Below are 18,530 nucleotides of genomic sequence, written 5' to 3'. Positions count from 1 at the left end.
TCATCTCCAAACCATGAAGAGCTTGTTGTAAGAGGCTGTGGGAGGTGAGGAGCAAAATGTTGTCATGGCTTAGAAAGTAATTTGCACTGATGAAGTTCAGAGAAATCTCAGAGAAGTCTACAGAGGAGACAAATTGATTGCACAACAGCAGTGACAGCCAATATTGACAAATGCAAGGCATGGGAAGATCAAAGCCAACAATTCCAACAGGAAATCGTTCTCTGGGGGAAATATTTTTGTTTATTTCACATTTTAATCAGTTTTCATTAAGCTTCCTTAAACAGCAAGCTTAGCATACACAGAATTTACCTGCTTAGAAGGAAATGAATAAAATTTCCAGTTGCATAACATTGATTGAACTTGCATTAGCAGGAGATATGAAAATAAAGTATCTATTCTGCTATAGCTTCCTGGCTGGTTTAGGCTTCTGCTTTTTCTGCAAGTTTTGGACTTTTTCTGCAAGTTTTTTCCTTATTACATGATGGCATTTGAAGAGTGACAAGATAAATTGCTTTTAGAGTACAACACAACAGACGACCTCTGGTTCCAAGTACTTCTAATTAGTTCCTAATGCAATGCTCCCATCAATGAATGGATCCTTCCTTAGCCTGGAAACCTCTCCAAAAAAAAAGAGTTTTCTCTTTCTCCTCTGCCAAAGTTTGCAGCAGGAAGGGAGCTGCAAATCCTGGGCTGAGATGATTCATGAGCAGCAGGGCTGGAGAGGCAGCAGCCCTCACCCCGCTAGGAGGGGATGCAAAGGGAGAAAATGCCCCCATCAGCAAACGTGACACACAACTAATGGTTACAAATGTGTTTGCAAGGAGAAAGAGGGGGGAAAGGGCTTTAGAAATCTTCTATTCTGCAGTGTGGGAGAGCTTTTGTTTTTTAAAGCAGGTTTTTCTAAAATCATCTCTTAAAACACCCACCCAGTTCAAGACTACTCTCAGAAATGCTGGCTAAAAGAGCAGAACTCGTTTCTTATGCCAAAACCAACAGCAGCCAAATAAAACACAGCAAGGATTAAATCAATTTAACACCTTCTAGGGTTTCTACCAAGTTTTCCTAGAAGAGAGTGTGGGTTTGTTTTCCTGACTTTGCTCAGTCTTTTTAAAATTTCAACATGTCTTCTCTGCCTGTGAGTGCTGACTGTTGGCACCATGGCTGGGCAGGCATGAGAACAACAAAAAAAACAGGGGCTGGATCCTCAGGGAGAGCAAAACTGTGTCTGGGATGGTGAGGAGCCATGTGTGTGCTGCTTTTCCTCTTACAAACCATTATTTCTTTTTTTTAAATATATATATATATTGATTATCTGCATATTTAATAACATGCAACTGATACATTTTATATATATTAATTTGCTGTTGCATAAACAACCACTAATCTTTCATGTTTGCTTCTTTACTGATAACACCTGTGGTTTATATTAATACAAGAAAAAATACTAGGTCAAGTTAGCTCTCAGAATAGAAACTATGAAATAATCTGTCCCCAAGTATATATTATATATATATTAGATATACATTAGATATTAGATTATATATATATATAAAAATATATAATCTAATATCTAATGTATAGCATATAATATATAATATAGATTATATTACAAATATATATAATATACAATATACAATATATAATATATAATACATAATGTATAATGTATAGTATATCATATATAGTGTATATATAATATATTAAAAATACATATAATATATGTAAATATATAAAAATATATATTATATAAATATACACAGAAATACATACTGTATATATAATATATAATAAATTGTATATAGTATATAGTGTATATATAATATATATAAAATATATATAACATATAAAAATTATATAGGATATATGTAAATATATATTTTATATATATAAATATATATAATGTGTTTAAATGTATTATATGTAATATGAAATATATGTTATATGTTATATGTTATATGTTATATGTTATATATGTTATAGATTATAGACTATAGACTATAGACTATAGACTATAGATTATAGATTATAGATTATAGATTATAGATTATAGATTATATTATGTTGTGCCTATAGAGTGATTTGGGAGGATTTCGTCTGCTGGTTTGTGACTTCCTGCAGAAAGAAACAAACCAAAACTTGAGCAGGAATGCAGGGAGCACTCTCCTGGAGTGCATGGAGATGGGGCAATTACAGCATCTCAGGATCTGAAGCAGGAGCCAACAGCATGAATTGCTGACTGAAGCTGCTCCATCCATGGGGAATTGCTCCATCCTGAAGACACAGCTCATCCCTGTCCCCATCCATGTCCTCAGTCCAGAGGCACACAGGGGGACTGACTTGGATCCCTCAACACAGAGCTCTGGAGGAAGAGCTGGGGGCATTAACTGGTGACACACCCAATAATGCACATGCTAAGGCAGGAGAGAAGCTTTTCATCCTCTCTTCCTAAGGATCAAACCTCCCCCTGGGGCAGAAATCTCTGCCTGGCCCGGGGTGCTCCACAAGGTGCATTCACAATGAGATGCAGAGTGACCTCCTCCTCCTTGATTGAATGCTGCCCCAGAGACATGGGAGCTGAGCAGCACTTGGACACAATCCAAAGGTGATGAGTGTGCATTTCAGCCCTCAGAAACATGGCCCAAGAACACAGCTCTCTCCTGCCCACCAGTAAGTAAAATACATCTGAGAAGGTCCTTTTGTTGTACAGCAATCAGGTTCCCCAAATCCATTTGCTGCTTGTAGCACATCTCATTTCCCAGCCTCTTCCCCTTCCACGATGCTCACTGTGTTTGTTCAGCCCCAGCAGCTGCATCTCAGTCAAAACCCAAACCTTCTGCAGACAAGCATGGCTCCATACATGGCAAGGATACTCAAAAAATACCAGAGACAAGAGACAACCAAGCCTTCTGCTCCTGCCTTAAGTGAACACAACAAATCAGATACAAGCACAGCCAGTCACACTTCCCTGTGCTTCTTTCCACAAATAATATTTGGATTAAACTAATTTATATACACCTTATTCTTTTCTATCTTTCAAGTTCCTAATCTGGATTTGGGGGAAAAAAAAAAACAACATGGGGGGAGAAGGGAATTCCTGACATTTTCAACCATCAAGAACTGGCAATGGCATAGAACAACTGGACTCTGAATTCCTTAAGCTGTAAATGTATCTCATAATTGAGTAAGTGTGAGAGAAGGGGGTTGTGTGCATCTGTGTGCACGAGCACACATGAACTTTCTTCTTGGCTTAGTTTTAAACTGCAGGAGGAAATCTTCAGAATGGGCAACAGCCACAAGGCAATCAGACAGACTGTCTGCAGCACAACGATTTAATTTGGTGCTGTTGCCCCTTCTGAAAAATGATGTCGACAGCAGATAAGGAGACAGAGAGTTTCAGATTGTTCTATCAGGACCAGTTCCCGGTTAGGAAGCGCATTTGAGGCAATTCAGGACTGCTCAGCTTTTCCCAGGGTGGCTGCCCATCATGGGGACTGTTTGGAGCTGAAGTGAAGCTCAGAGGGTTCCCAGAGCAGGGAGAGGTGCTGTGGGTTTGCACATATCCTGGGCATATTTCCCTTGTTTTGCCATTCCTTCTGCTTGCTGCTGAAGCTATTTCTTCCTGAGACTCTGTTTATTAACTGAAAATTTCAACAGCTTTTTCATTTTTTATTTTGCGAGGCAGGCAATTAAAATAATCTCGGAAAATTGTTTCCCTATTCACTTAGGCTGTAGAGTACTGCAAGGCCAAACCTTGGCATTTACTGATGAGCTGAGATGGGTTTAGTAGGGGAGGACCAAGGGATTGACATGGCTTTGGCTCATCCTCTTCAACACTACACAGGTATTTGTTTTCCATAGGGAATGCCATCAGCCAGGGACAGGGCCACCTCAGCAGGGACCACAAGGGTGTCAGGAGGTGTTAACACCTATTTAATTGCTAAATAAAATCATTTTTTCCCGATGCATAACTTATGGAAGCCATTATATTGTTTTGATGTTATTTATACATTTAGGTTTTATGCTGTTTATACATTCATGCTTGTTCATGGTAAAGAAGCAGACCTGAGATAATCAGTGTGTAATTCTGTATATCCTGGTATGTTATTGCACAAAGTCATGGATTTGGATAAGCCTGAGCCTGGCACTTAATAAAGGGCTGATCATTGGATATTTTGTTGTTGTTGTGAATGGCAAACTCGAGGAATGAGTTCTGAGAAGCCAAGTTCCCTCAGTGATCAGCAGTCTCCCACTCACAAAACGAGAGGAAATGTGGCTCCACACACAGTTTTGCTTTCCAGGACCTCATGGTGATGGCTGGCTGAGAGTTCCTTGTCAGTGAGCAACACTGAGACAGAGAACAGCCCTTTGAGGAATACTCAGCTGCAAGACATCCCCTCCCTGATTTAGGGCAGCCCTGTGTCCATCTCCCTGCCCAGAGCTGCTCCAGAGCCCTTGGACCCACCCACGGAGCAGCGTGTAGAAATGACATCAGCCTTTGGTCACCACTCCTCACTCCTGGATTTAGGGCAGTGAGCACGATGCTCTCTTCACCTCCTCATCCCTGAGGGCCCTGAGAAATTCCCTCCTCTGCCAAAATTCTGAGCAGAGAGCAATGCCAGAATGAGGGAAGTGCAAAGGTGGCTCTCACAGCCTCATGGACAAGAACGTGATTAGATCACCAAGCCTGCCTTTCTTCAGAAGGCAACAAGGAATTTCATAGGCAAAACTCTTCCTTGAGCCCAGTAATTTGTGTTTGACAAAGACTAGCAGCAGCAAACTGAAGCCATACCCCACCCAGGTTTGAAGGTGGCAAGAAGATGTGGATTCTCTGACTCTTAGTGCTTCAAACTGTCTGAACATCTCTGGAAAACTGGCACTGACCAAACACAATCTTAAACAGCCTGTGTTACACCCTGTTTGACCAGAGAACCTCATTCTGCACCTTCCTCTGCAAATAACACCAGCACATCCCATGGCAAAGGCTCCCAAAAGCTGGTGCCAAATCAGTGTTCCAGCCATGGCCATGGAGCAGCCCAGGTGTCAGAACCCAGGAAATTCCTCTGGCTGCCCTGGAGGGCTCCAGCCCCTGCCCAGGTGGGCTCAGAGACCTTGACACAGAGCCCTGTGCCTTTGATTGAGCCCTTGGAAAAAACAATTACCAACCTATATGAAGAATTGCAAGCCACGACAGTTTAAGTAGAATGACAATGAATTTATCACAAAAATAGATTTTTGGGGTTTTTAGAATGGGGGTTCAGGGGGCAAGATGGAGGGATCTGGGCATGTCCAGCCTTTCTCCTTCTTCTTCTTGGCCTCCATCTTCTGCTATGATGGTGGCACTGTTAGATTTGTTTAGAGTAGAAGCTCACTGTCTAACACAGGTGATAGGTATTGGGAAGTAATTGTAAATATTGTACAGGTAGTTTTTAGTATGAAAAGAAAACACCACCCCAGGGAGGCAGAACACCTGGACTGTATTGCTGAGTGGACCTCAGCAGGTCAGGAGAAAGAATTTTATAGATAAGATATAATAAACAACCTTGAGACCAAGAAATGAAGATTCTGACTCCTTCTTCAAGCACCAGGCTGTGAAAAGAGACTTTCTAGTGTACTTTGGGGTCACTCTAAACAGCTAGAGTCCCAAGACCCAGAGTCTGATCCTGCAGCTCACGAGGTCAATGGGCTCTTTTGCCATTGCATTCAATCCGGGCAGAAATGACATTAAGATTTTTCCAGTTCAGATGTCAGCTATTAATTTGGATGATGGTTATTTGATTCCATGGAAAGTCAGTGGAATCAAGTTAAAAAGACAGAGATATATTCATATATCCTTAAACTGGGAGACACCACAAGTCACTGATAACCTAAATTAGATTGAGCTCGTGCTATCTCTAATTAGGATCTTTCACTATGAACAAGGAAAGAGGCCAAAGTGGATTAGCAAAGGAAACAGTACATGAATTGGCTCAAAACAATAACCAGAAATGTTGACTTCCATCTCAGCATGTCACGCATGAAAACAAAATGTTCAAAAAGTATTTCCCTAAGAAAAAGCTGAAACTGTTCAGAATTAGAGAGACTCACTAGAAATGCTGGTGACATTTATTAACTAATTAGCTAAATGACCTTTTCGTCATTTTTATACACAGTTTTCTTTCATAAATATTTCATGAATTACATGTAATTATTAGTAACATCAACTTTACTGAATTAATTACTGCCAATTCCTATTAATAAAATGCATCTTGTAATAAATAATGTTAGTTTATTACAGAGCATTGGTCTCGGAGGTATTCACATCTGTCAGTTGCCTTCTACTTCAGGCTAAAAGAAAGGTAATCAAATAACTGTAATTATTGTACTAAATATATCACGGTTTGTTTAAAATGTCAATGGGAATGGATAAAGGCATTTGTAACAATCTGAACTATGTGCAGTGCTGTAAGTGCATGTGGCAGAGCCACATTTACCAGCAGGACACAGGCCCATGTCTGGGGCTGACAGACAGAAACGTCAACAAATGGTTGCTGCTCTGATTTACTCACAGGGGGTTTGCCTGCAGGCCATTGGCTTAGAGACACTAATAAAGTCACAGGGAATTTAATCTGATGGCTCCTAATTAGCCCCTGTGAAAGGAGTGTTGGACTTGGGCCAGGCCTGGCAGACAGGCCCCATGCACTGACCGATGCTGCCATGGCCGGTGGCTGCTGGACACGTCCTGCAGCAGAGCAAGGGTTGGAGAGAGTTCTCTGGGTTCCTCAGAGAGCCCAACCAGGCTGAGAGGCTCACCTGGAGCTGGGCTGAGCTTCCCCTCGCTCTCCTGAAAGGTGGAGCCTGCTCCTGGGGCATAGACCCTTCTCCTGGGGCAGGAACCCTGCTGCTGGGGGATGGACCCTTCTCCTGGGGGAGGGACCCTTCTCCTGGGGCATGGATGCTTCTCCTGGGAGATGGATGCTTCTCCTGGAGGATGGACCCTGCTCCTGGAGCATGGACCCTTCTCCTGGTGCAGGAACCCTTCTCCTGGGGCAGGGACCCTTCTCCTGGGGCAGGGATGCTACTCCTGGAGGATGGACCCTGCTCCTGGGGGATGGACCCTTCTCCTGGGGCATGGACCCTTCTCCTGGGGCATGGACCCTTCTCCTGGAGGATGGACCCTTCTCCTGGGGCATGGATGCTTCTCCTGGGGCATGGACCCTTCTCCTGGGGCAGGGACACTACTCCTGGGGGATGGACCCTTCCCCTGGGGCATGGATGCTTCTCCTGTGGGCAGGTACCCTTCTCCTGTGTCATGGACACTTCTCCTGGGGGATGGACCCTTCTCCTGGAGGATGAACCTTTCTCCTGGGGCAGGGATCCTGCTCCTGGGGGATGGACTCTGCTACTGTGGGATGGACCCTGCTCCTGGGGGATGGATTATTCTCCTGGGGCATGGATGCTTCTTTTGGAGGATGGACCCTTCTCCAAACAGCTGCTCCCCATCTCACATCTGGCAGGCACAAAGAGCAGCCACCCTGGTCTGCCCAGCTCCACCCCGAGCCACACAGCACCAGCTGGGTGTTTGAGCTCCTTTATCACCCTTTCCTCAAGAACAGGGAATAATTCTCCAGCATTTTCTGTCCAAAACTGCCTGATGTACACATCTGAATGACTGTATATTCACAAGCAAGGCCAGCTCAACGTGGTGGCACCTGCCAATCTTTAGCCCTGGAATAAACCCCAAACTGCCATGATTTTGCAGGGTTTCATACTGAAACTTCACAACATGGTATTATCTCATTATGGTATAAAATGTAAAATCTGAGCAACTGGAATAGGCTGGGTTTCCTATTCTCCACTCCCACCTGTTTTTACTTTTTTCCTTCATCAGATAAATTCCTAGAGCTAAATCATAGGGAGACTAAGAGATGAAAATGGAAAATCCAAACACTGGGGAAGAATAGTATCTGAAAAACAGCAAACCAGGTGCTGATAAGCTCAGACCCCTGTATCAGCATAACCTACCTTCACTCCTCTCCTGCCCACCAGGTGCATCTCAGGGCCTAATAACATAAGCCTAATAATTTTTCCTTATTTAAATATGGAATTGAGCCAGTTGTGAAGCTGATTGCTATCTCCTGCATCACACTTGATACCTCAGAACCACCCTGCACCCCAACAGCTGTGGCAGCATCCTAGAAAGAAGCTGGAATTCCTTTGGCAGGCTTCAGGGCTGAATGTGGGTCAGCACAGCTGAGACAGGCACTCTCTCCACTAGAAGCTTTTTGTTGTTCTTGTTTTAAGAGAAAATTGCATATATTAGGCAGGCTTTGAAGTTCCTACCAGACTGAGGCAGCTGGGAGACGTGAGCAGAACATTATTGTTGATTTTAAAGATGAGGGGACGTGTTGACCTGCTCAGGGCTATCCAGGAGCTTTGGCTCTCAGAAACTCAGAGAAACTTAATGAGAGAGGGTTTCTGTAGCTTTCTTGATAATAGGACCACAGATCTCAACCAGCTTCCAACTTCTGTTGTTGCAAAAGCTTTTAATTTTAATGTCCTGCCTCCCTCTAATATTGAGGAGCAGATTTTGCCCCAGGCTGGCACCCTTAAAGCAGCAGGTTCCTCTCCTTAGCAGTATTTGGCAAACTTGGAGTTGCAGCAGGCTGGAGGTAACCAGTCCTGGCCAGAGAGTTTTAAATCATGTTTAAATCATGTAACATGAGGGTACCAAACTTGTTCCTTTCAGCTGCCAGCCTCACCAGGGCATTATCTTAATGCTCAAATTTCATTCATCCCCTGCTCTTTGATGTAGTCTTCCTCCAGATTCAGGCACTGGGTTGCAGACAGGAAAATGAGATTTTGCCACTGCATGGTAAGGAATTTTTTCAGGAGCGCCTTTAATTTCCTCGCACATTGTAGGATAGTACACTGCGAAATTGAGAGGCACATTTCTGAAAGTATGAGGGAAAGAACTAGGAAGAAAATGGAGAAAATCTAGCTTAACAACTCTTTCAATTTTGAAAATTGCAATTTGACAGCAATCCTGTGGGCTGGGAAATAAACGTTCATGCCTTTGCCTCTATAGTCATTTGATTGATGTCAAATTGCTTAAGATGAAATAAAGAGTGAGATGCAGTCATATTTTTCCAGCTTCTTTCTATAGAATTGGGGTCACAGTATTTGGGATCAAAAAGTTATTTATGACATTTATTTTCTACCGCTGATTGCACTTTAGCCTCTCAAAATTTTGGTTTTATCATGAAGATGTGCCTTTATATTTAGAACTTTGCAGCACTGTGGTTTCTTAGACAGGAAAAGTGCACTGCTGATAAAAGAGCCCACCAGTTCCAGACTTGATCCTTTCATCACTACAGATTCAGATGCTGACCCTACCAAACCCTTAAATTAACATTTTTAAAGTATTTAAATAGTGTGATCAACTTCAAAGGGTGCAAATGCAGTATATTCACATGGGAGTAGACATCTTCATATTAATAAACCTTCTTCCATGGCCTTCTGTCCAATTTTCGGCTGTTTGGGTGGCCTGGAAAGGCCCGGGGTGGCCTTGGGGCAGCCCGCGTTCCAAAGGACGAGAAGAGGCTTCAGTTCTTTTCTCGGTCTCGGTGTTTATTAATTGTTTATCTAAAAGATTTTCTTTCGGCCCGACAGAGCTCTGCTCAGCAGCCAGCCATGAGCACACTCCCTGCCCTCTGGGCGGTCACCTATCTTTATACCCAAAGTTGCGTATACAATATTTATCATTTTTCCCCAATACCTTTCAACCTTATTGCCCGGTGTACTTTCAGTAATGACCAATCTCAAAGTGCCACCATCACCACAGAAGATGGAGGAGAAGAAGAAGAAGAAGAAGAAGAAGGACAGGACACGCCCCAATTCCTCCATTTTACTTCTCTAAACCCCCCTGTACAGAAATCCTAAACCCTGTGTCTCACCCTCTAATTAACTAATCCCTTCACCATTCACCCCGGTGAAACCCTCCTGTCCTCATACAGGTGTCGTCTCCTGTGTAGGATCAAAGTCCAGCCACCAGACACTTCTGGAACATTCCAGGACTCCCGAGCCCCCCAAGGGTGGTCTCGGTGACTCGGCACCTCAGTCCTGAGGTGCTGAGATCCCACAGCCTTCTTTTCCAAAAGTGCCATTGTCAAGATGAGCAGGGTAAATTTTCCCAGCTGGCTGCAAAAATGCCTCTTCCAAAGAGAGGAAATGAAGTCACACAGGATTTTGGTAACATCACCTTCCTTCTTCCCATTCCCTCTCCAGCCACCCCTGCTGGACAAGGAGCCTTTTTCCCTCTGCTTGAGTTGGATTTCAGTTTCTTTCCTCCTGCAAGGTGAGGGCACAGAACAGATGTGTCTTGCACAAACAGCTGTTGTTTAACAATATTCCAAACACTGGAAATAGGGGAGCCTGGTTCTTCCTCATTTAGGCCAAAAACCTGGCTTTGGAGAGCTGAAGGTAGGAGAGATAAATCTATCCCTGAATTTCGTGTAACAATTAGACATTTAAATGGCTTTAAAAATGGCAATCCAGCTCCCAATGCAAAGATCACCCTTATACAATTTGGCTCTCAGATGGTACTCCATTCATAATTTTACAGCATTTTGAATTTTAAAACAAAACAAACAAACAAACAAAAACAAACAAAGCCAGACAAGAATCACCTCATCAGAATAACAGGAAGGAAATGATGCTGACAAAATGTAGGAAATGGAGAGTAATTAAAATCACTGTTGATTTCATGCTTACTGGAGCTAAATGCTGCATTATTGTTGTTAACTTTATGTATCCTGCAGCTTTTCATTCATTCCAACGCCCTAAATGTTGTACTGTGTAAGAAATCTATGAACATTCATCCAGAACTGAATAGAAAAAGTCCCCCAGCATTTAATATTACAACATGCATAAAAATAAATTTAATTAGTCACCAAGGAAGGGGGAAGTGTTAGTAAAACTTTATAAAGATAATTACCTGATAGAAAAAGCATCTAACAAGACCATTCTGTACTGGATATTATCCAGGCAAAAAAATTAAACCTATGTTGCTGCTTCAATACCATCTAATACTAGAAATTGGCAGAAAAACATCTATTCCATGAATAATAGCTCAACAGTCCCAAAGGACATCAATACATGAATAAGGAAAAAAAAAAATCTCAAGCCTTTCCAAAATGGTGCTAATGCTCCACTGAAACTTAATTTTATAATTTACTGGCAGTCAAGATGGCAGGAAATAAAATAATTTGCTATATATTCTGCACAACAAACCCCCTGCTTTTCCTGGGAAGGGTAATTATCCCTAAAAAAAAAAAAAAAAAGAAAAAATACGACATCTCATATTAAGCTAAAGTCTCATCAAGAAGAGAAAGAGTGCCTCATTACATGTAATTACCAGGGAATTAGAAACATCATTTAACTAAATGAGCGAATAATGCTCAGGATATTGAAGAAACTTGCCTGCACTTCTGCAGAGCACTCTAAGTCCCATTACAAAAATTGCACCTCTTTAATGGAATAATTTTAGGCCTTGTCTGCCTTGCTTTAAAAATAAAGAGCCTCAGAGAGGCAGAAAGAGGCTGAAACTACCATAAACAACTGTTGAAAAGAGCTGCAGAGTAGGAGTAGTCTCTACTGGATACCATGATTTAAAATTACTCATAATCTAACATAATCATGAAAATTAAACCTAAGGACTTGGGTGGGAGGATGGGAGAGAGGGAGGGAAACTAATTACCCTTTTTAATTGTACTTACTCTAGACGACAATGTATTTATAATTATACATTCTAGATAACGGGTGAAAGATTTTAGGTTAAAGGTAAATCTTACAGAGAGGGATGAAAGGCTGCTGCATTAGAAGCTAAAATTAAAAAATAACCATACCTGCTGGTAGATACTTGCTGTCCTGCAATGCAAATTTTTTCTAATAGTAAACAGTTCCTGGGGGAATTAATAATGGCCATGGTCATTATATGCAGCCACAGCCTTGGTTTTAGGAGTTTAAAATCTTAAATAAGTATTTCTCTGATGCTGTAGTTACAAATAAAATCTGGAAAACCTTATTTACCACCATTTTGATGCTGTGCCAGGAGAAACAATGTTTTCCTCACTGAGTTTAGCCAGAGGAATTGTCCCTCAGCCTTACAGCAAGGCAGTAAATTGAAATTAAATTCAACTCCCTTAGGTTGAAAAGGTTTTGGTCAGGGTTGGGATCCTGGTTCCACACCTCTCCATGAGGAACTAAAAAACTGAAGTGATGCTACAACAAAGTCCCACCAAAATGTCTTCAAGCTGATGCACAGGAAAAGCATCACTTCTTTTTTTGGTGTTTTTTTTTTTTTTAAGAGAAGATCCTTGGAGAAATGAAAAATGCAGAGAAGTAAAACAAGAAACAAGGGGATACATATAATGCATCATCTGAAACATGTGTGCTTCCTCTATTAATACTTCCATCCTTCATTTCCTTCTCTCCACACAAACAAAATCCCTCACTATAGAGATTCTAGGCAAACAGGGGAATTTTTCCTTTACAGCAACCAGTTCCACAGCAGAACAAGCTGTTAGCAAAACAAATACTGAAATAAGAGGAAGAAAAGGGCACTAGAGCCCCAAAGTGTTGAATCTGGACATCTCCACTGGGTAAAGCAGGATCGCAGAAAATTGATGATTTTTGTTGCTTTTGAGATCATAATCATCTCAGACTGCTCACATAGGCTTGGTTTGCAGTCAGAACTGCAAAAAAACCCTGGTTTTTGGGTTTTTTTTGTTTTAGCTTGGGATTTTGATGGTGATTTAGAAGATAGTCCAGAAAATGGCTTGGAAAATGTGATGGTTCCATTCAACCCCTCAACATGTCTGCGCCAATTAGAAGTTATACTTGAATTATTTCTGATTGTAGGAGTAGAAGATGAAATGTCAAATATTTAAATTACCAGCGAGGTGGGGATGGAGAGTAAACAGAATTATGTGGAGACCAGAGATTTCCAGAATGTGGAAAAAAAAAATCAGACAATTCCTCCCAAGAGGAGAGAAGAAATTGGTTCATTAGCAGCACTAAGGTCATTTAATGCTGAAACAGAAGCAGGGTGGCACCATGTTCCTTTGGGGTAATGCAGCTTGTAGGAAAATCCTGCTGCTGGAAGAGGAACCAGCATCCCTGCAAGCTGCAGCAGGGAATCCTGGCACTGCCAAAGGCTCCAGGAGCTCAGCTAATGCTGATGGAAAATCCAGGGTTTTATCCCACACTTGGACACTCCAAACAGCCCCAGGAGGTTTAATCCCGCAGAGGCTGAGGAGGATATTGTGTATCATGGATACTTCAGCCAAAGGATTGTTCTGCCCAAGTAATTGAAGGAGGGGACTGGAGGGTCTTTAGGCTTAATTGATTTTTTTTATTCCAGCTCCCTACGGAAATGAGATTGGTGCAATGAAATTGGCTGTGTCTGTCTGCCCGTCCCCTGCTCCTCTCATCCCCTAATAACTTGGGAACTCAGAGACCAATTACAAGGGAGCTTGTCAGAGGAAGGAGGTCTCAGAGCTATCAAATTCCTGCATCCCTATGAAAGCAGGCAGCCAAGCAGAGGAGACAGCCTTTAATAAAGTGCCCAGGAAACCTACCTGGGAAAAGTTATTGTGCTTTAAGTCCAAACTTGATTTCTCAAGAAAGAACAACCAAAAGAGCCAGCTATGTAGAAAATTTTGCAACCCATTGAATTGCTTGCTCCCTATGTAGATAAATTCAGTTTTTCATGGATAATCTCTAGACCAAGACAAAAAAAAAAAACAACACAATTGGAGATCAGGAAAGAAATATGACTTTATTTGCCTTTGCTTCCATACTGAGTTCCACCAGCATCAAAAAAAAAAATCACTCCAAATATTTCCATCCTTACAAATCTCCCCTCTAACCCCATTATCTGCCTAATTAAATTTTGGGTGTATCAAACGGTTAGGCCCATCTTTTGGGAGGCTGCACACTTCAATCACAATTACATGCTGCATATTTCATTATATATTTCTTTTGCGCGTAATTAGGAATAAAAAATGGAATCCCAAAAAGATGGTTAATAATTTAAACCCTGAGGATTTGATTAAAAGCATCTGAGCATTGCAGATGACAAGGAAAGAACAGTGACTCCATTATAACCAAGGGAAAAAATCAAGGATTTAAGCACTTTTTTTTTTCCATACCAAGGCCTAAAATCCTAAAACCAAACAGAGAAACAGAAAAATATTTAATCTGTGGTATAGGGCTGAGAGTTCTGCACGTTTCATTTGAAAAGTTTATCTACAAATATTTCTTAAAATACTTCATACTAATATACTAATATATAATATATACTATGTATACTGTATATGTATACTAACATACTAATATATATATACTATATACTAATATACTAATACTTCATACTAATACTTCTGCTAATTTCATTAGCAGAAATTAATATTGTCTGATGGAAACAGGGCACTTACCTCACTGCTCAGGCAGCACCTCCTTCCAGAGCCCGTGTGTTTGCAGGCCAAAGCCTTCACACAAAAAATCAAATAATCTCAGCACTTAAATATAGATGGAAGAGAAACAGCCAAGGTGATGTTCTCAAAACAATTTGCAAATTCAGGATATTTTTATGTTTTATGTCTGTGCCAATAGTTGACATCTTTAAGGGATGAAGAGGAGAGTGAAAAATTTTTCACCAGCAAGTGAAAAATTCTAAACAGGGATTATAGACATATTAAAGCAAACTGGGGCTGGGAACAGGGAGGCCATTCCCATTTACAAATATCCTACATTTGCTTCCAGAAAAAACACACCTGCAGCTTCTTCACAGCCTTGCAGCAAGCTAACATTTATATGTATATATATACATTTTTTATTGATGTCTCCACTCTCTTGACTGCTGCACAGGCTACAGCTGTGCCAATTTTTTTTTTTAGTTCTAAAAAATAAGTTACAAATTCTCTACTTAATACTTCTCAATGGTTTTTGACTTGAAGGGTCTGAATTATAATTTTTTTCTGCCTGGATAATATTATATAGAAATAATGGTATATTTTATTAGTTTTTAAAGTACAACATCTAATAATGCTTGCACTTTCTACTTTCTTCCTGTCACATCTCTCTCTCACTGAAGGAAAGGCAATCTTGGCATTTTACTGGAATCTCTCTTGCCATGTAGCACTACTAAATATCAACACACCAGTGTACACTGGATGAAAATTACATTTTAAAAGATAGATTTAAATATTTTCTAACAATCTGGTCTCATTTACCTTCTCATGGAAGCCCTGGCCGTTCTAGTGACCAAAAAGTTACATCCCAGGACTAAAAAAGATTCACTGAAATAACTCCCCACAGTAAGTCTACAGCAGAGGCAAAAAAATTAAACCAATTATGTGCACTCAGAATCAAGACATCTGTTCAAGTCCTGCCTCTGCTCTGTGACAGGGAAATTCACTTCCTTTTTCTGTGCCTTTGTTGACAACTGTGAAATGAGAATATTTCTTCTCTGCCCACCTTTGTCTGGCTTATCTATTTAGGGAACAAATTCTGCAGCCAGAATCCCCTCTGGCAGTGCCCCCATCCAGGCTGGGAATGAGGCAATGGTGCCTTTGTTGCATTGTTGTGGCTGCAGAGCAGGGGAGCTTGCAACAAACACCAGCAGGGAAAAGCAACCCTTGCTTGGTTTAATTAGCAGGAAATCTTGGCCCTAAGTGAATAAATGATTGCTTTGTTCCTACTTGAGGCTGCCTTGCTGTGCTTTTCCCAGAAGAGAATACAGTGGGTTTCTGCAGGTGGGGAATAGATTAAAACCACAACTCTGCTGATGGTGAAGCTGGGTGCAAGCTGAAAGTTATGGTAAGATGGATGTAAAAAAAAAATATTTATATAGCAAATAAAAGTCAGCTACTCTTGATTGACCTTCATTCAGAAATCAACCCTAACTCAGAATTAACCTAAGTTGAGAAATTCCTACTAAATGAATGCATCCATTGATTTGAAGAAATCAGAGGATCACAGAATGTTTGGGTTGGAAGGGACATGGAAGTTTAGCTAGTTCCACCTTAGGAGGAAGGTTACCAGGGACACCTTCCACTGTTGTCGCAGACATTTTTTCATAGAAATCCTTTCTTTCACATTTGTCCATCTTCTGGGAAGCAGAGCCCCAGAAGAAGAATGTAAACAATTGTTATCAGCTGCTGTGAAATGTAGCAGGTGTCCCTGTGATTGGCTCATCTTCCTTGTGTACCATTAAAGGCCAATCACAGGAGCAGCTCAGGGACAGATTCCCTGGACACAGAACTTTGTTATTCATTCTTTCTATTCTATTCTTAGCTTAGCAGCTCTCTGCAACTTCTCTCTTTATTCTTTTTAGTCTAGTTATAATGTATTATATATCTTATATCAATAAATCAAGCCTTCTGATCAAGAAACAAGATTCTCGTCCTTCTCTCACCACAGTGACCGTCTAAGGCCACTGTAATACACTGTCCCAGGTTGCTCTGTCCAACCTGGCCTTGGGCACTGCCAGGGATCCAGGGGCAGCCACAGCTGCTCTGGGCACCCTGTGCCAGGGCCTTACACCCTCACAAAGAAGAATTCCTTCCCAAAATCCCACTATCCCTGCCCTCTGGCAGTTTGAAGCCATTCCCTTGTCCTGTCACTCCATCCCCTGTCCAAAGTCCCTCTCCATGCTCCTGCCAGGCCCCTTTAGGTACTGGAAGGTTCCACAAGGGCTGCAGAGCTTTCCCCAGGCACTGCCCCCCTGGCTCTGGGAGATCACATCCCACTGCCAGGGGAAGCTGGGGAGCAGACAATCCTGCTGCCTTATCCTCCCCACCCAAAGGTGGCAAGATAAAACCAGTTAAAACCACACCATTCCTGGGAGTCACTGGTCTAACCTGTGCTTGAGAGATTCCACAGATGGACACACTGCAGCTTCTCCAGGCCATTTATTCCTGGACTTCACCATCCCTTCACTTGAAAAGTTTTTCCTAATGTCTACACTAATCTGTGCTGCAATTTAAGCTCATTATGCCTGGTCCCAGTGGACATGGAGAACAGTTTATTCCCTTCCACTTTGCAGGTAATCACAGGAGGCTCTGCAGACCTATTACCTCCCCCATGTTGCTATCACATGTTCGAGCATTTGTGCTTTTCATGCTATAGGAAATGTCTGATACACTGAAAAACTGCACATACAGCCTTAGGAAGAGATATGTCACACACAGAGCCTTTAGCATATCAGTTACAAGAATACCTGGGCAAGTCCTGTCTTTGATTCTTCATTTCTAAATTCTACCTGTCTAAAAGCATTTGAAACAAAGAATCCTGACACTTTTCAGAGCAAATGTCACATTGCTGGAGGAGCAGAAGTTGTTGCATATTGGCTAAAAAATGACTGCCTTTGTGGTTGTGATTATACTGAACAACATGAGAGCAGCTAATGGTGTAATCACCAGAGCAATGTCTGCAGGTCCAAAGAAATGGGTTCTGCTCCACACCACTGACACCAGTCCCTCATGGGGGATGGGTCACTCAGGCCAAATTTGCAGAGAACTCAGTGGAAACACCCAGCTTTTGATGCAGCAGTGGAATTACTGCTCAACTTGGGGACTGAGTGACTCCAACTGCAGAAAATCTGTCATTCTCAAGGCAGTGAAAACCACTGGGCACATCCAAAAGTGTGAGGCAATTAAGAGGGAGCTGGCAATACCTACACAGCTTTGTAAAGTCATCCTCAACAACATCACTTCAGTCTTTGTTGGGGGCTCAGAGCTCAGCTTTGGTTTTGCTTGAGAAAACACCCACCTAAAGAAGACTTTTTTAAATATTTATTATAATTGCAGCAGCACCAGCACCAAACATCCCACCTGAGATGCAGCAGAGCTCCAGACCTGCATGCAGGAAGCACACACTGATTATCCTGAAGGACTGGCCAACAGAAAGAAGTACTTACCAGCTTGCTTTTGTGACATTCAGGGCACAGATGCCACTTGGCTTCTAATACCACAGTGTTATGAGGCTCTTGTGAGAGACAACCCTGGATATTCACTGCTGCCAGCAGTCAGTGGTGATTGATGACTCTATTACAGTGATGGCTGTGGCTCCATGTTTTCTCCACGGCCCTCAACACCAGCCAAAAAGCAGTGACTTAAGGAGCTTTTTTAGCTCTCAATTCCTCTGTCAAGAGTCAGTACATCCTTTGTTCAGCTGCTTGTTACAGAAGTCAGAAAAGGCTTGTTTCATGATTCCTCCAGCTTATGAACCTCTGCCTTGACCTGCATTTCTAGCAGAGTGCTAATAAAAGGGAGATTAATCTTGTAAAAGAAGTATCTGTATTTCAACTGCACATTGTGATATTTCTACCCAACACATGGATACAGCTGTAGCCCTGACTGACCAACATTTATTTTCCTCACTCGTTGTCTCACTATTTTTGTTTGTTCCAAGCATTTACATAAAACACCAGCTCACCAGGAGGAATCCTCCTCTGGGTTTTAAGCAAATGAAATCCATTCCCTCCCACT

Source organism: Zonotrichia albicollis, chromosome 7, assembly GCF_047830755.1.
Source record: "Zonotrichia albicollis isolate bZonAlb1 chromosome 7, bZonAlb1.hap1, whole genome shotgun sequence".
Taxonomy (NCBI): domain Eukaryota; kingdom Metazoa; phylum Chordata; class Aves; order Passeriformes; family Passerellidae; genus Zonotrichia; species Zonotrichia albicollis.
This window is presented reverse-complemented; position numbering follows the sequence as displayed.